Here is a 19,871-nt window from a genome sequence, read left to right as displayed (position 1 = left end):
TTTCCAGCCATGGATTTCTTTTTCATTTCTCCTCTGCGTTTTAGCTCACGCACAGATGCGCTTTTTTTCGGTGGGGAATACATCGACCAGTTCGCTGTCGAAAATTCCATCGCGGAGAATGGCAAGAAATTTTTTTTTAGAAATTATGAATTGTAATGTTTTTTGAAATTGATTGACCCGAAAAGAATTATCGCAATAGCAGAAATTATGAGAATATTAAAGAACATATAAGCACAACGTTACAGCACCTCCGCATTCGTTCGATCGTCTCTTTCCCTACAACGGCTAACGAGGTGGAAGCCAGCCTCTTTTCGAACTATACTACTGCGTACAAGGTGAGTCACCAAACTCTGTTACCTTAAAGAGCGTTCTTCTTCGTTCTGTGTTAACTATAGGATCCCTTTATCTTGAAACTGTAAAATCTTTTACGATCGAACTTTAGCGAACACTTTTACACGTGTTTGAACTATATCCAGACATTTTCAAAAAACAAAAGAGCGCTTAACTTCGCTGCGTGCAATATAATTGATTTACTGGTACGTACATTTTCGGACCGATATCATATGCAAACACAAAGAAACGTAGGATGTTCTATCTGTTTGCTCCTGTCCGTATATCCGTCGATTCATCGCGAAAATTTCGATATTGGCGGAAGCGGACCGACTGTCCGCACACGGTTGGAACGCCGCCAGTTCGCGACACGGCGTTTGGTACCGAAACTCTCGAGCACTTTGACTACTCCGATCAACAACTCGCATATGAGAGGGTTTACCGTGGATTTGCCGTCAAAGGCCGGCCGTACGTAGAATTCGATGGTCCCTCGGCAGCCCGGCGATGACATTACCGGTGGCGTAGAATGTCCAATCGAATCGCATCGCATCGCATCGCATCGCATCGAATCGAATCGAACCGAATCGAAACGGAACGGGCCACGATGCTCGCCACGGATCTCCTAACCGGCGCTCTCAACTTTGATTACAAAGCAACACGATTACCGCGGACGAACTTCGATGCGGACGTAACGTGTTCGGCGAACGCAACACGCAAGCCTGGCCGCCTCGTCGCCGAAACCGTCGCGGATTTCCAACGTTCCGGAGCCGTGTACGTGCGAGCTCGCACACGTTCGCTGTTTCGATATTAAGAGGGGTCGCACGTCGTTCCCGGAGAGCGATATCAACGGTTTTTATCGAGGCACGAGGAAGCCTCGAAAAACCCTGCAACCTACTTCCACAGAATGGATGCTTCTTGCACTGTAGTACACTGCTCCGCAAAATTAAAGGAACGCTGAATTATCCTTGAAGATTTTCTGTCTTTCCTTCGCGAGTCCTTTAAGATTAACGTTTCACGTAAAGAAAAGCGATGTTCAGTGCGCTATAAGATAATATTTTAGAAGACGTTGTGTTCGATAGAATGTTACTACTGTAAGGTCTGTTACCGAGACGAACGTTGGTAGCGGAAGAAATCTCCGGAATCGAGGTTCTAAACTTTAGTGGTCGAGTTTAGACACTGCAAGGACTGGTATAATGAGCCGAGGTTTCAGTATGGCGCGAAAGGAAAAAGTAAAAATTTATTTATCTACGTCTTATATCGATTCACGCGGAAGCAGTAACCTAGACCAAGTTCTACGGGTCTGAGTCTGCCCGAAAACATTCTTTGCCGCCGTAATGGTCGGTGGAAGGAATTTTGAATATTAGATGAAATATGACCGAGACTTTAAAGGGGGCATAGAAGTCTCCGAGATCCTGTCACATTAAATTCCCATTGGCCTCGCGCGGTATATACGAGCACATTTTCCTTCGAATGTAACGCAGCTTTTTATTATGGGACTTGTAAAAACTGTTTGAAGAGTTCCTCGGGCGTGCGGAGGCGAGCACGAGGCTGGAAAGGAGTCTCTCGGCCCTTTACGAGAAATCTGATGGCTAATATAAACGAAACGTTCCGGAAGTAGGGTGCTTGTGTTGCTTCGATGGGAACGCGTTCATGATATTCGTCGTTAATTGGCATTCTACGCGCGCTTCAGACACGGCTTACCGCGGTATTATGCGATTTCGTGCGTTTCAATGGAACAAATAATCAGATTTACATGTACACGTCGCCATTACGCTGCCTTAGATGCTCGTTAACGCAGTAGTTCCACTCTAACGAGATCATTACAGGACGTCGCGTGCTGCTCGAGAGCGGTACTTGTATCCTTTTTTTTTTTGCTACACACGATCGACAAAACAACACGTTTCAATAGTCACGGTGATAACATTCTTCTTTTTAACGGCACGATGAAAATTTTCACACCTACTCGAGAGAGGACGCGAAAGGCTGAAACGTTGACGGAAGGCTTCGCGATTCGGGGAGATCCTCTCCCGCCGCTTGTGATCGCAATCCAAGCTGTTTCTGACATGTCGGCGGCAGATAGGCAGTGTCGGGTCGGAAGATTTCTAAGACAAATTGTTCTTGACGTCATCCGACGAGTTCCATGATTTCGTATCCAGCCAGATGGTTCGCGAGTCGGTCCATTTCCTCGTAAAGCATCTCGCCGCGAGTACACGGGTTGTTCCCGTTGCGCAGCACGCGGCGCATCTTATTTACGGGGCTCAAAGCTAACAACTTTTCGCAACGTCGCGGAATATTAGGAGCACGTACGTTTTGCGAGACGCGTGCATGGAATACCGGTAATCTTTCACCCGCGCAATACCATCCGCAGGTTCAGCTTATCGTCCCGCGGAATTCTGTTAAATCCCGAACATCCCTTTGAGTTCTCACTCGAATCTGTCTTGTAAAAGATTCAACGGGATCGTTCGGCCAAACGAACCACACGATCTCGCTTTAACGTCCCGTAATTACGAATCGCGCGGCTGACTTCAAAGTTGAAGCATACGCGTCAAGCTCAGGACAAAGCGTCGTGCAGCGGAGTTAGGAGGTGTGTTGACTGTGCTGGCACAATACAGAAATCCACAGTGCAACAACGTTTCCGCAATTAACGATAACCTTGCGATGTTCGTATCGCCGATATTTCCTTGTTCGTTGCACTCTAATGAAACCGGATCAATTTGAAAAGAAAAGTATTTCTGGGCCGAAGAAAATGAAACGCGATCTTAGATCTTAGTACGCTTTGTTTGTCAGACATGGCCGACACGATAGTCTCGATGAATGAATGTAAACGCGTTAAGGAACGATCGACAGACAAGTATCTTCCTGGCCGAAAAAAAGCAGTTCTCGAATGCCGAGCTGCGAGCACAAGGGACGCGTGTGTAGACATATCGGACGTATAGTGGCTTCTGATGCAGATGACGCGCAGATTAGTGGCCGTGCCAGAGGGTTCGTGCTTTGAGACGTCCGGTTAAAGGGCTTCCTCGTCTCTGCCCGATGCATTTCCGGATAATTTAGATCGTGAAACGCTACCCTCTGTTCTGCGCGCCGCTACGTACACGTATCTGCATATGTAAGGCTCGGGCCGGGCCGGGCTCGGCTCGTTTGTCAAGCCGTTGACGTCTACTAAAATCCTCCGTTGTTCGAGTTTTTCGACTCGAAGAGCTTGTACCTCTTTGCAGATCCTAAAGTGCCTGTTACGAGGAAAAAGGTTTACAAAAATGCTGAACAAAATGTACTCACCGTCCTCGCGCTAACAATAACTGTACAATTTTTCACCAGAAAAAGAAAGAAAATCGCTCGTCGCTAAACTAATCATTAGACCGTGGATCTTTAAGCTGATTCCTGACTTTATGAATAATTTAACGAACATTGAAATTAAACACGAATTTTCCCCAGCACAAATAAAACAGGATTGTCGTAGTATTTGTTAAAGAAGCCGTATTATTGAGTGTAATAAATGTTTAAAATTCTGTAGCGTTCTCTTGATTCAGCCTCGGCGCGGTGTTGCTACGTAAACAGTTTTCCCATCGTGTTACGAATTCTGCGAACAAAGTATGCCGTCAGACGATAAATATCCGCGAACTCGCCGAGTTGTTCCTCGCAAATAAATATTTGAAATTCTCGAAATACGAGACGGAAAATCTGCGGAAGGTTTTAATCGGAGCAGTTTTCGTTCCCGTAAAAGGAGAATGCATCTCTCTCTCTCTCTCTCTCTCTCTCTCTCCCACTCAGGATTTCTTTAAGTTTCCTTCGTTTCGACGGACCTCCGTTTTCCCAGGCTCGTGTATAGTTCCCCAACTGCGATAACCATTTCTCACCGGGACGAGGCGGGACGCGTTCCCTAAAGCGTGTTATTAAAGATAGCTTCCTAACTGTTCCTTTAAGAACAATAATTCGATCTCAGTTCCCGAGACGACACCGCCAGTTACGAATTTGCTTTTCCCGGGCTCGGTTGTTTCTCCCCTGGAATCACTTCGGCCGCCATTTCGAATTTAAAGCGAGGAGGTGGATCCGAGACGTGAGTAACGGACGATCCCACCCAGAAACGAGTTTACCCAGAGTTTATCGCGTTAATTGAAGACTTCGGACTCTTCCGATCGGGGAACCATTCCGCTTTCCCCCTTTCTCTTCTCGCCTCCCCACACGGCCACGCTGTTACTAATTGCCACCCCCAATTTCAGCTAATTACTTTTCACGAACTTGCCCGAATAATCGTGACTCTCTTTCCGATTCCCTATCTCTCGCGCTATGGATTTCCTGTAGGACTACGGCTGATAATCCGATTGCGCTTCTCGCAATTAATATTCAATTGCACGTACACAATTTCTTGATAGTTATACCCGTTCGGTGGGGGCTCGGATAATCCATAATTTACGGTCGTTCGAGTCATCCATAACCGAACAACGAGCTCATCGCGTTTCATGGTTCACCCTGTACTCGCTATATAAGACACGATCTGGACGTTTTTGCTTGCAGGATTAAGAAGTGTCCGGCGAACAAAGTTCGGCGCTATTAAAATTAAAACGCGCCGGAACCGTTTCTAATCGAGGACGACGAACAGACGAGGCAACTTCCCGTGAAAAATCTGCTCGGAGAAAAGCCGTTCGAGTATTCGCGAGTAAACTCGAGCGAGGAAGAAGAGTGTCCGTGCGCGTAGGAATCGAAACGAGCGCACAATGCGGAATTTGTCCGTTGGAAAAGTTTCCTCGGGGGGCGAGAAACGTCGAAAGGAGTTCGCGGAGGCTAGAAGGATATCGACGGAAGGAGTGAATTCGTCCCGGGATCCCGAGGAGAAGAGAGACTCTTCCTTCGGTTCGAGGGCCATCGAGACGATAAAAACAGGCTTCGGGACGATCAAAGAGAGCTCGTTAAATTAACGGGCTGTTTTCACGTGAAATTCATTCGAAACGCTTCTATCCGTATCCTTGAAACGCCTCTTCCACGGACCGCTAACACAAAAGACAGACTCGGGAATCGCGTCTGTGCATCAAGGAATGACACTCGACCAGTAACCTGACCGATACCATCGCGTTGTCACGACAAACTGAGAAGTTGTCGCGTATTTTTTTTTCTTTGGCAACTTCAAACACGAGTTTCGCTTTGCAGATCTGTGCGCAGTCGATCTTTAACATTTAACACTGCGGGCGTTTTCTATGACCAACTGTTAATGTTAACAGTAGAATCTAAAACGCGACTGACACTACGCTCTCGATAACTACGTCCGAGAAGGCGGTCATTTTACATAAAAAAAATTAGTCTCTGTTTTCGAGAAAATCGACTTTGAAAATCCGTCAAGTTCGCGTGCTTCGAATTTGTAAGAAGTAGAAGCGGTAGGTGATGAACAGAGGGTGGTTTATTCCTCTCAGCTGTATATAGGATTACAAACGTTTAAAATCTGCGAAATATAGTCGCCGGTAGGCGACGCGTTGAGAGAATAGAAAGTTTCGCAATTGTTGTCCCGCGCCAGGTGGATTTTACTGAATTTCGGCGAATAACGATGTTAAGGAAAGCGAAAGTAATCGTTTCATCGTTCGCATGGATCGCGGAAGCATGCGGGAGGCCGGCGGCAGACATAAACGAGCCGCACGGCGGCGCGCAAACAAATTTTTGCGTTCGAATCAGAGCGACCATGCGTGCAGAGTCGGCCCCCTTGAAAACAATTCTGCGTGTGCAAATGCAGGTCCGGCCGGTGTGACCGAACCTCTATCGATCGGGCGATCGTTTCGCGAAAGGAACGAGCCAATATCCAGATGTGCGTTGTAGGACGCACTGCGGTATTTCAGGTTATATCGCGCGAAATTGTTCACGCCTGATCGATCAGTCTGGTATTGCCAGAGGGGAAAAAAGAAAGGGTTGAAATACTCGTCGTAAAAAGGGGGGTGGGCGTGAGAATGCGTGGGAGGCGTGCTCCCTTGCCCGTAGCCTTGAATTCTGTTCCTCGGTTCCAATTGGGTCAAGAACGATTCGACGCGGCCCGTCACGTTGAAACGGTTCGGGGATCGAATGCATTTAATTACGCGCCGTGTAATGAGGAAAGAGTGCAGATGAAGAGGGAGCTCGAGTGAAATCCCGATCCACGACCTTCACGGCTGCCGCCATTATAACGAGCCACGTACGCGAACCGTTTCTTCAAATTATATATTCGGATCGAGGCGAATATTGGTCACCTTGACACGATCTTCTTGACATTTTTACTGAATTTCAACTTCTGCTCCGACGCGATAATTAGGGGCACGCGATAATTGATGCCGCGCTCGTATACTGTCGTTTTACTCGTGTTTCGATCTCGCATTGGAGAACCCGAAGAGTACAATTGCTGATTAAAACATATTTTGAGAAATATTTTATTTCACATCGAGCGCACAACCTTGAAAATATTCTATCTTCGTACATAAACGTCGACAATTATGTATCTAATTCCTAAAGTTGCGAAAGACCAGTATTGTTCCTTCCTCCCCCGTTATTTAATACTTTAATACACAATCTAGTTCTCCGAGGAAAGTATTCTCTCCTGCGAAGTGTTAATAAATTTGTGAAGTAGAAATATCAAAATATTTAATCGCTCGACAAGTCCGTCGTTGATGTAAAATAATATTTATGAAGTTCCGACCGTCTCGATTGCCGATACGAGCAGAAAACACGCGTCACCAAGGAACTCGATCGCGGCCTGGAAAAATCGAAAATCTGACTTGAAACAGCGACTAATTCGCATCGGTGAAACTTTTCGCAGGAGCACAGGGTATTCGGGAAATTTCAACAAAAGAGTGATATCGCTGGCGGGGCTGTATCTCTTGAACGTTCGCGCGAAATTCGCGGGCTTTATCCGTTTCAATTTCTTCAGGCCGTTTTCCACGCGAACAAGTTTGTTTCCGACGATTTCCCGAGGATCTCTTCTGTTTCTTATCCCGTCTGAGATCTCGCTATTACGGACTCTCTCTCTCTCTCTCTCTCTCTCTCTCTCTCTCTCTCTCTCCCCTTTTCGCAATTGAATAAGAATCTGCAGTGCGTAGACGTCCCTCGACGGCCAGAAACGATAAATTCGCCATTGAAGCGAGGTCGGCAGAAGTGGTGTACTCGGGAAGTTGGCAGGCACACGGCTCGTCTTCCGATCTTTCTCCTCTCTTCCCTTTCTACTGGCCTCTTTCCCGGCCTCTCGTTCGGAGCAGCCACGAGAGCACGAGACGAAAGGCAAATAGACTCTTCTGCTGTCGCGGCAAGGACGATTTTTCAAGAGCGTCATAGTCCCTGATTATCTTTGATCTTCGCCCCGCGGGGTTATCGAGGGCCGCGTCAGCTACTTCGATTCCGATTCATCTCCGCGAGAGCCTTCCGCTGTCACCGTGCATTTTGGCAGCCTACGCCTAGAGCAGCCCTAACTTTTACCCTTGGCAACACGCTCTCTCTCTCCTCTCGAACAGATACACCGAGCGAACGTGTTCAATCTTTTTTCATTTGTTGCCGATATAAGCCCACTGCGGATCTTTGCGCATCGGTCACTCGACTGCGGATCTTCCTGCTAGTTGACAATTTTCTAACCTCCTTTTCAGTAATTATCTTCTTCTAAATAATACTCCCAAACGAAGCTATTAGATTCTATTATCCGAGGTGATTCGTTGCATCCGTCCGACACGTAAAATAGAATGTTGCAGATTTATATTCCAAATATTTGTCAGCAATGGATATTACAATGTGCTTTACGATGCAAACGACCATAACACCGAATAATATAAATTTATTTTTTTTTTTTTTTTGTTTAAACACCACCGTTTGAATGAAATATTTGCATCGACGAAATTTTTTAAATACAGCTCAACTGTCCCCACCGTCCTGTAAATAAAATATTCTCAAATTTGTACGCTGAATTTAAAAAGCAAACAACGTAGTATTATCGTGTTTAAATTATTTCTCGCATTCCGTATATATGTATATTATACATGTACGTTTTTTTTTTCAAAACAGTTTTGTGATCGCGTTATGCGGGGGTCTACTGGGCTTTGAAACTCGATTACGGTACTTATGGGAAGGACGTTGATACGCTATAAAATAGCGGACGATCAACTTGAACGTCGTCGCGAAATTAGCAGAATTCCAGGGTCGCCGGTCGGCCGGATAAATATCGACTGTTGAAGCCCCCTCGCTGTCAAACAACGTCATTGGCGAATTCGAGAATATTTCGCTGTCATGGCTAACGTATTTCATTCGGTGACACGATGGTTCGCCGTTTGACCGCGCACGCGGTGCTCGACGATCTAATATACCGGTATTCGAGTGGTCGGGGCCATTCCATTGTCCGCTGATAGAATTCGACGATGGCCGACATCGCGCGCGTCCCGTTAATAACATTGCGATCCGTCCTCGTTCCTGCACTCGTAACGCATTAGATTACCACCGCTTTGCGGCCTATTTAATTAGTCCCGGTGCTTTGTGAACCCCGTGAACGCAAGCTCCGGCCGGTGAAGCGCACTTATCGGCCGGCTCTCGATGCGACCGTGTGTTTTCCGGAGCTTTGGAAACACGAATCGTCCTCGAGGCCGATGAGCTGTGTCAACTCTGCGCAATCGAGAATTTCCAGGTACTCCGAACGATCGAACAATCCCATTCAAGGCTACGCGATAAAGAACAGATTAACCCGCGCCCGATATTCGATTATCGCTCAAATACCCCGCCTGATATTTACTTGAAATTATTGGGTTCCTGTAAAACTAATTGAGGTTGTACAGGGTGTACCGAAAATCCTGGTGCAACCGGCGGGTGATTACACGTTTAAGTTCCTTTAAAATCTTAAGTCAAAGTTTCGAGAAGACTTGGAGTTTCTTCCGATTATTTCGGTCCTTCAATCGGGACACTAACGATCCCTAATGCAATTTAATGCAAGGAAAAGATTTACAAGATATATATTTTAAAAAATCTTTAGTGTCCGGTACATACACCGTAAAAATAGCGAATTAAATAATTTAGAACCCGTCGTTAGGAGTCCCATAATTCTAATGTTAAATAACGTATTCGTCAAGGATCATCCGTCATTCGGAGATTAAAACCGTCAAGTTCAATGGGAACATCGAACACGGGATTCTTGACAGAGTCAATGTTAGAACAGCCGAATTAGAGATTGTCAACGAACCGGCAGAATTGGGTACATACAATTTCGAGTGGGCGTTGGACACGAAAGCCGATAGCGATAACGAAGTAGGTTTATGTAGAACACGACAGTGACAACGACAGACCGTCAGAAATCAATAAAGATAACGTCGATGGACACTTGACACAGCATCGGGACTCTGAATTCTAATAGAGATATTAACGAGACAAAGGAAAGTCACGTTAAGAAGATAAGGAAGGAAATAATGAACTAGCAGGACTGCGAGGAAGGAAATGGGTTTGAAGCAGCTAATTGGGAAACACGAGATTCGTGGAAGTTAAATTGATACACTAAATTTCGATGCACAGTTTCGGAACAGAGAGTTTCGAACGATCTTCAGGATCCGTGGATTCTGGAGGTTTCAGATTTGAGCCCAGTTCTGCGAAGGTCTGGAGATCCTGAGCAATTTTTGGGCACGAGGATTACGTGAATTTTGGGAATTCCGAAGGGTCTCCGAAATTTAAGGGATTTTTGGGGACTTGAGAATCGCAGAGGGTCTAGATTAGGACTTTGAGAATTCTCTGAGGCGTCTAGAATTTAAGAGATGTGCGGAAGCCTTCCGAGTTTGTTAAGTATCTGAAGGATTTCGAAGATTTATGGATCCTGGAGCGGCTGTGCTTAAGCTTTGAGGATTCTGAAGGGCCTCTAAGGATCTCTAAGGGTCTCTAAGTATGTCTAAATGTTTGTAGCGATCTTTACAGGCCTTAGCAGGATCGTTTTTACTTGAACAGATCCACTTGGTCCGAAGTGTGTTTCTAATTCAGGCTCTATCTAAAAGTTATTGTATACTGTCACTGTTGGCTGTTATTGACCCAGTGGTACACCTCTATCGGCTTCCGCAAGTTTGCTGTGTCCTCCGAGAGGTTCTGGTTTTGTACGAATCGACTTTCCCGAGTCAATTGACGTCTTTATCAGCTTTCGTTGGTCCACTGCTGCATCTATCGGTTTCTATAGGTCTGTTATAGGCCCAAGAGATTCTATAACTGTCTTTTCGTATCGTTTAGAACATTCCCTGTAGCAAGTTTCATTGTCTGTAGGACCTCAAAAGTTCGTTAGAGCACTTCGGACGCGTTCGCTGACCTGTATTAATTAGCGCGGTGCCGACGATGCGAACTTATGATCATTACTGGCATCCAGGTACGTGGAAATTTAATTTACAGTTGTTCCAGATTAAATTGGTGCTAAGCGTACCGAGTAATCAAGTCGTTTCAGACACTTTGTGCGACATCGCCGTAGCCGTTTCTCCTAATTATTTTCCTGTCATGATACTACAATTGATCTGTTGCAAAATTTTCCTTCGTTCCTGTCGGTCTACTGGCAAAGACTTGGAACGTTCTCTGATGTATCGCGTTAGGAATTATCGTGTTTGCAGACCTGCGAACGGTGGCCATTGTGCAACAGCCGCGCATTCACGAGGAGAAGTTGCGAATAAAGGGTATTCAGCGAGGTTACGCGATTCGGCGGTCGCAAAGCAGGTTATGCAACGACGGTAACGCGAGTACGTGGTTGCTTCGGTTGCACGGAACACAATCGAAAACAGAGGAGCCTCGTTTGTTTCGCGTTACGAAAACACGGCCGGCTAACGAACTTGCACCCCGACCACGTCTTCCGTTCGTCAACGAAACGCGCGTTCTCGTTATCGCGCGGGCCATCATTTTTTCGAATTGCAAATCGACCCGATTAAATCGTTGCCGTTCCACCGCGGCGAGCAATAGAATTGAAAAAATTTGCCCCGAAGCGGAAAAACGGGTAAACAACCGGACCCGGTGGATTCAAATTTTCATGAAAAACATTCAATACACTGGAATTTCAGGCGTCTAGAAAACCGCAGTCTGATCACGCCGAACGAAACCCACGATACGGTAATTTGACAACGTGTTTCCGCCGGGAAAATGAAAACGCGAACGCTTTTTTTCCCCCCGGAATTTGAAATATTGTATCGGCAGGATCCGTCCGAACAACGGGTTCCGCGCGCGTTTGTATAGAGTTTCCATTAACAGAGAATTCATTCTGCCCGGAGCGTCGTCGCGCTTAATGATTCAATGAATCTCGTCTGCGCCGCGGTGCGTGACGTAACGCGTAAATTATGCAGCTCGGTCGCCGACGGTCGGCATTAAAATTTTCATTACTCGATTTAATCGACCGACGTTATCCGCATTCGCCACGCGGACCAGCTTTCTTTTTCGCGATCCGATATTCAGTGGACGCGCAACATCTTGCATCGACAGCGCAGCGCAGCTCGCCTCGTAACTGTTCGGCCGCCGCATGTGGAATGTTTTTCCAATGAAAACACCCGTAGGAACTGTCCTCTCGAACAAAAATGCTGCCTGCAATCTCCATCCTGGTTCTCCTTCCTTTTTCCCTTAACTACTGACCCGTGTCGGTTTATTCGATCACGCGTTTTCTAAAAAATTCCTTCAGAGAACACGAGCTGAGAAAATATATTGCCGGATATGTCCCATTTTGGTTATTTAATGTTACCTCATTTCACCGAAAATATTGTCTACGGCGAATCAAAGTTTCCCTCGAGTCGAAGAAGAAAAGGCGCACAACCGGTTGGCATAAATGGCATAGGCAAACATTGCCGGGTAAGGAAATATATGAATAAACAATTCGGAAGAAATCGGATATTGAAGCGGCCGCTGCTGCACCTGAATACTTTATCACGGCTTTTAAGCCGTAAGCCGTGGCCGAGGCACCGTTGTCGTTCGCCCTAACATTTCTTGTTTACGCGCCAGACGAGTTTCCTCGTATTTTCTGCGCTCGGCTGTACCAACGGAAATAAATAATGCGATAAAACGCGCTCGTACACTCCGCCTATGTCTCGGTGCATAATCGTTTGTATCGGTGGACGGACGTTGGTAATCGGTAATTCGTTTCTCCCGAGGGTTAAATTTCAGCGAGACACGCGGAGATTAATCTGCAGATTCTTTGCTCCGTTCGCGGTCAGGAAACGACCGAGTTCTGGTTGCGCAAACCTCCATCTTGTCTTTGGTGTACTTGGCCTGTGAAGAACGGCCCGCGAAAGGAATATCCATTTTCAATAAATTATTCAGAACAGTCGGTCGAAGATAAACTACCGTCGACCACGATAATCTACCTGGCGGAACACGGCTACGCGATTAATCAATATCCGATGAGGAGGTGCGCGTCCGTGGTTTTATCACGCGGAGAAAAAATTGCGGCCCGTTTATTATGCGCCCTTTTCGGAGCAACTGGTACCGCGATTTCGACGAGATTGGGAGCGGGTATCATCAGCAATTTTTCAATAGCATTCAACGTTTTTTCAGGTTCAGGTTCTGCGGGAAAAGCATCCGTAGCTTTTCTGTGATTAAGAGCACACGTATTTGCAATTATTCTGCAGTTATTTTACGACTAAGCGGGTATCGTTAGCAATTTTGAAGTAACATTACCGGTTTTCCTTATTTTTTTCATCACCTGAATCTATTACCCAAATTTATTATTGGGGCGAACCATCATTTTTAAAATTATTGCAGAAGAAGAGAAATTTTTATTTCGGTCCTGCTTTTACTGATTCGCGAGCAACGCAGAAAATGTTTATTTTGTACGATGTTCCTAATCATAAGAATTACTCTGTCAAACCCCACTGCACTGTTCAAACTCTAATCAGTACAATATCTGGGCCCAGAAATAAATTTCTTAATACGATACAATTTTGTGACCTATAATATGGACGATGTGAGAGTCAATTTTGGTGTGGGCTATTATTTGGCATATTTATAGTTTAGTTACCGCGGCGACGATTCAGATCGGAACGCGCAATTATACGCAATAGCTCGGCGAACGATAGAGCAACGCGATACTCGCGTTCCATGTGGAAGATGATCTACGTAGAATCCGAGGCCTGTTGCCAAATCGATGTTGCGTCTCGACTTCTGTTCCGTGGACAGATGTACGCTACAGGCCACAGGTTTGGACATTGCCGTCGCGTTATATTATCCTCCAGTGACATAACTATCCATCTTTCGTTCTACAGAAACACGTCAAACGATTACGCGCATCGCATATACGATATGCCTTTGAAACGGGTCCGCGAGATCAGCAGTATCATTCCGGGTAATCAAAATCTGATTTGGTCGAATGGACCTGCATAAATATCTCGATATTCTTCATCCACCACCTGTATTCCTGTCTGCTTGAGCCAATAGCAATAATGGTATTTCTCGATAAATGCTAAAAGAAAGAACAAAAGTACAAAATTAGATCCCCTTAAGCTAGAAGATTACCGCGTACTTTAAATTGTAGCGTGCGAAAATATGTAAATAGTGTACAGACAATTATTATATTTTTCTTCCGAAAGACAATAAGAGTTTATTCAATTATCTGAATTTCAATTTTTTATCCTACTATAAGGATATCCTGATTCAATTGGGATTATACTTGTAGGATTATTAATCAACACCGTATTCCATCAATCTATATTACACTAGATTGCAAGCACGAGCATTCCGTCGACTTTTTTTGTTCTTTTTCCTGCACATGTCACGCGTTAACGATGAGGAGCCGCTGAAGACAAAAGGGCATTGTTACGTGCATGCACCTCAGGAGCAGGACGATACGGATCAGCTTGTAGCCAGGTATCTGGCTGTCGGTAGCTATCGGTGGCTATCGGTAGTGTTTGACGTAACATCGAACGCCTATAAACAACCATGTGGTTCGGCTGATATTTCTGATTAGATATAGGAGGATCCTAATATTGGGTATCGGAATGGCAGCAGAGCTACTCGGGCCGGTCCCTAATGGTACCGCGTCGAACCGTCTGGTACCGAGTCGGATAAACTTCGATCGTATCTCTCGAGTTAAACGGTGTTCCCGTGGAGCCTCCTCGTTTCGTGCACGGATCCGTAAGCATAGTATATCGCGCACGGCTGTAGGTTAAAGCACCTATAACGAGGCCTTGAAATGGTCCCGAACGTCTTCCGCGTTCATCGAGCATGGAAACTTCCCTCCGCTGAACTTCGTGGCCGTGTGCTCTTTTCAAATTCTACCGTAGGTACATGCGATTCTGCGGTCGACATCGTTGCTGAAGTAGCTGCGGCTTAGACGTTCGATCTTCTTAATAAAATAACCTATGAGATTCTATCCGGCAGAACTACCGATTCCCTGTGGCTTTATTTCTGCTTCACCCTAGGGTGCAATCGAAACGTCATACACATCGTGATCCTCAACGTAGTTTTATCATTTTAACCCTGGCTGACAGGATCATTGGATCTCTGACGATCCGTAGGATTGTTGATTTATGATTTATAGGTATTTAGATTTGCAGATATTCATTTTGTCTCAAATCCCGAGCATCGAGTAAATTTTCGTTAACGTGTCATCATACCAACTGCACCACCGTACACGTTAATTAAACAGAATTAATTCGAAGGAAAATGGCGTTTAATACCTAGACACGAACGATGTGGAGTTAAAAATCAAAGAGATTGTCTAGGCATTCGGAGTGCACGTGTCACAATTATATTTCGCAGAGAATTATCTTTGGAACGAGAATTCACGTTATTCGAAAAGGGAATCAAAAGCTGCGAGTTTTTTCCGCGAGCTTGAAACACAAACACAAATGAAACTTGCAGACACAAAGTTCGGATGCACTTCAATCAGCATTGACAATGCACGTGGGAGCTCGAGGCGTCCCTTTTCCGGGCGTACGAGCCCGTGTGCGTTAAATTAGTCGCGTTTATTAAAAACGTTTGTATTTACGGCGGCTGACGGCGCGCGGCGGTCCACAGGCTGCAGCCAATAGCATTGTTATGCTAAATGCTTTAATCAAGAGCCGGCGTGGCTGTTTGCCGCCCTCTCGACTGGTATAACTAATCGCGCGATACCCAATACACTGCCAATGAGTGCTCTGCCGTTGTGCGGTATTGAAAAACTCGATCGGTGGAATTTCGTCGCACTGGACCACGGGAAAACCGTCGCTATCTTCAACCGATTCTGTGCGATAAATTCGTAAGCATACTAACCCGTGATTTTGTTCTCAATTATTTCGGAATACTAAAAAAATGCACTATTTACGAAAAATGGAGATATTAAATTTTACCGTAATTAACGTAAAGATAGGATAGACGTAATTGTTAGGACTCCGTGATTGTTTCAGGAGTTGCGGTTGGTGCGTGTTAGCAAAGTTCGTGGAATAGAGACGTTGATTCTCCGTTAATTAAAGAAAACGCGGAAATAATCCGTCTCGGTGCTGTTTCCCAAGACAAGTTTCGGGTTTGCAAACGACGGAAATTAGTTCAACGGCAAACGGTCGGCTGCGAGGAAAATGCAAACAAGCCGATACGCGTAGTGCGACGCGGCTGACAAACGCACGCGCGCGTGCGCGTGAACATGCTTTTCCAAGTGCACAGTGCGCAAATATGTAATTCGGCGGCGGATTTCGCGATGAATATCGAGCTGCTGTCCGACAAATATACTTTTGCAATACCACAATCGAGCCATTACACGGGCCACTGAATACTTTAGGCACGCGTCGCTCGGCGCGCCGCTCGGTGTACTTGACGGCGCGTAAAAATTTCAGGTTTGCATTAACGCTCATCGATAATCGTTTGTTTTACGCGGGCCTGCCGCGTCGATTGCGACCGACGGAAGTTGACCTATCCGCTGGTCACCCAGCCAATTGAAATTATTGCGTTTTAATCGGATGGTTATCGGAAACCGTTTTATAAGTAACAATGCGGCGCCCCGGTTTATCGAATCGATCGGCCAACCTGCGAATGTCTCCTCTCGAAGACAATTCTGCAGACTTGGCCAATATCGATACAAATCCTTTAGAAAATAACAGTTAACACTTTACCTACCGGGAGCCAATGAAAAATTAAATAGTTGCAATCTTCAGCTTGTCTTGCATTAGCGTGAGTCTCGCCGATACTCGAACCCTTGCTGATTCTATGGTTCATGCTTTTTCATAACTCTTTCAATCCCCATTTTTAATGAAAATGTATTTATGGTGAAATTCGTTGAAAAATATTTGAAAAATATGTAAAAACATATTTTGTTACATATGTCGGGAACCAGAGGGTATAGTGCGATCAAATTTGTTTAAATTGTGTCTCGAACAAATTCGGGGATTACACAGTTGTCATATATCAATCTAGAGTTCCGTCAGTCCGATTTATACGATTCCAACGAAGGGATAAATATCAACTCCATAGCGATAACCGTGACTTGGAAAAAGCGCGACGGAGTTTGCGTCGTGATTAATACGGGATCGTTCGAAAGATCGATAACTAGTGTTAATCACGCGGCGCGAGGACTGTCGAGGAGCAAAACGAAGCGATGAGTCAACGGAGTAACAGCGTCTGGGAATATTGGCTGCCATAAAGCCGTGATATCTATCTCGTTTGGTGCAATTTTCGGGGAAAATTAGGAGGCCCAGATGGTGTCGGAGGACGGAGGGTAGCGGCATAGCCATCCAGAATTTTTGCATGTAGATTGGTAGGCAACTCCGGCCCGCGAGAAGTGTGGAAGAAGCGGCAGGCAATTTCGAGTTCGGGTAGATGTATGTCCCGGCGATAAAAGTAATGAGATCCATTATAACGAGGTAAGCTGCTGCCCGTAAGGGAAGTATCTATCCGTTTGTCTAGTAGACTCCCTCCGCCCCTGTCCGCACCCTCTTTCGGTACCCATGAAACGAGCTATCTCGTCAGAAGGGTCCTAATCGCAGATTGCTTTAAGTAAATTACTCGGAAGCGAAGGCCCGTCTACGAACAATGGGATAATGGTTTACGACCTGGCAAAACATGCAATTCGAAACGAAAAAGTTCCAATATATTAGATTCCCCCAAAAAGTCTCTTTCGCAATGTGCACGTTTAACAATATTTTCGATAACTCTTACTTATCAAGAGAACTCTAATAAATAAGATCAGAATCACGTTCGACGATCGAAAAAATCTCGAAAGCTGTTCCGTTGGTAATGAATAATGTATAATTAACAAAGATATGAATTTGGATCAGTTTTTTGCGATTCTGGCCAACTGTGCGCCGTGGCCCATTCACTCGAATCATAGAATATGGAAAAGTTGATCACGGAAAGTCGCGTAATAAAACCGGAATATTTTTTTCTCCGTTCCTCGCCATCCATCCGCGCGGAAATTTTTATCGTTTCCCCTCTTCTCTGCCCGACACTTCCGATAGAAAAAAAAAAAAAGAAAAAGAAAATATAACGCGTAAGCTTCCCGGTGGAAATTTTTACGAGCGAACCGTCAAGTTGGAGACACATTCCGTATCCCGCCACGGAGGGAAAGGAATCCTCACCTGATTGTAGTTTATCGGCCCGGAAATATATCAAGAGATATTTGGACGTCTTCGAGGAATACGCGGTGTTCCATTTGAATTCCGCAAAACGGGGAGAATTCCTCCGCAACGATTTCCGTCTCGGCCGATTCGACGCTCCGTGCATCAATTAATTGTTTGCGCAAACATTGTGCAAGCTGTGACGATGTTTCTTGCTTTTTTTTGCGGGTGCGCGGAGACAATTCCAAGTTTATCGGATAGAGCGACTTTGGGGATTCCTTGGCAAAGATACGGAATTTCAATAATTTATTTCTGACCAGCTTCGGTGTCTACAGTTTTTCCAGACTCGCTCGGGAACATGGCTGAAATTCGTGATGCTCGATGACCTATATGTTAATCCGACCCATTTCCTGCCTACATGCGAACTTCTCGGTCTAGCCGTCAGCTGGTATTCGAATCATTGGATGACAATCAAAGATACCCTCGGATGTTTTACTTTTGTACAATGCTAGGGATTATTTCGATGCAACAACAGAAAGAACTGTAGGATGCAAGGTTTATTTTGCGTCGGATTATCTCCCATAGCGGACCTAAATAATTCATTTGAAATAACTACAAAAATAAAAAATAAGTAGAATATAAGAGTTCAATCCATTGAATGTGCTTACAATGTTTTCTATATAGCAAATTTGAATAAAAATACATCGAAGCCATCGGAAGTAACATTGTCAAAAATTTTCAGAAAATAAGTTTTCAAATCTCTTCTTCGTTTCTACCGTTCGATACCACGAACGTTCGAGTGCGAAATATTTAATTTCCAGGAAAATCGTGCACTCAAGGTGAACTTGAAAAATTCCGACACGTCTATCCGGGGAGAAGACAGCGGCAAAAACTGAACGTGACATAATTCCGGGCATAAATGGTAGAACAAGTCGGTGAACAGCTGGCGAGACACGGGAGGTCCGAGTTTTCGACGATTCCCAGGTAAGTCGAGTTGATCGCCGGCGTCATAATTTTCTCCTCGATTTTATCATGTCTGAAACTGGCTGAACGTATGTCGGAAGATCTGCCAATGCGCCTTAATGAAATTCCCGGCGTTCTCGGGAGGGGGGCGTCCATAAATTGCGCGGCTTAATTAGATCAAAAGCAGCGTTGCCTCACGGAAGTAGTGTTTTACAGGACGTCGTCGGTCGCGGCGTTGCTCGAATAAATTCCGATGATAAAAGGAAACGAGAACGCCGTGCCGTACCGCGTCGCGTCGCGTATCGAAGAAATATATTTAACGCGTTGCGAGAACGGCAAGGGATGGAATTCAGTTTCTACGAAATCAGAAAATGGCGGCTCCCAGGACCCCCGTAAAAGAATAAACGTTCCGCCGGAATTTGTAGGGTCTACGTGCAGTCGTTACCGTATCGTTGCGTTGAATAAATTCGAAGAACAGCTCGAATTCCCCGCATATTTCGACCCTAAATCGATCGGTGTACCTTGTTACGAGGATCTCTCCGCCCCGCGCAATGAAACGTTGAATTTTTCAGTGTCTTCTCCATTAGGAAATTGATTTAGCCCGATCGCGTTATTGGATTCGACGTCTCGAATCATTTCCAGATCCCCGGCCATTCTTGATAAAGTCATCCCCAATCAGAATCGCGAATACCGCTCCCCCGCGTGTCGGATTTAATTCGGTGCACCACCTCGAGAGCGAAATAACTTGCGGTCGGATTCGACTGATCTGATTTAATCAGCCGAGCGAGGCTTGTCTATCGCTGAATCATGAACGCCTGCCGATAAAGGTTTACGATGCCCCGGCAAGTTGAACCTGACAAATACTCCGCCGCTCGATGTTAACGATTCCCGAGAAGAACAACTGCAGTGTTGAATTACGTAGAACCGCAACGAACATTCAATATTCCCTTTTGATGCAGACTATTTTTCTCTTGCAGAAAGATCCACGGTCCGGTGTAATGATCGATTTCCGAAGTATGAATGAAATCTAGAAACAGGCGGTCATAGTCTAAAGCTGGAAACATCGACTCGCCGACGCGGACGGATCGCATTGACGAGAGATGCCGCGGATTCTTGCGCGAATAAACAATCTGCGGATTATTCCAA

General features: G+C 45.4%; 1 protein-coding gene across 21 annotated transcripts in view; it reads right to left on the bottom strand.

Moving 5' to 3' along the window:
• The window catches only part of Dlg1 (MAGUK family member discs large 1), a 797,939-nt gene that overhangs the window by 198,954 nt on the left and 579,114 nt on the right, over positions 1-19,871 (bottom strand). The window lies entirely within an intron of this gene.

The sequence above is a fragment of the Halictus rubicundus genome, chromosome 4 (assembly GCF_050948215.1).
Source record: "Halictus rubicundus isolate RS-2024b chromosome 4, iyHalRubi1_principal, whole genome shotgun sequence".
Taxonomy (NCBI): domain Eukaryota; kingdom Metazoa; phylum Arthropoda; class Insecta; order Hymenoptera; family Halictidae; genus Halictus; species Halictus rubicundus.
This window is presented reverse-complemented; position numbering and strand designations above follow the sequence as displayed.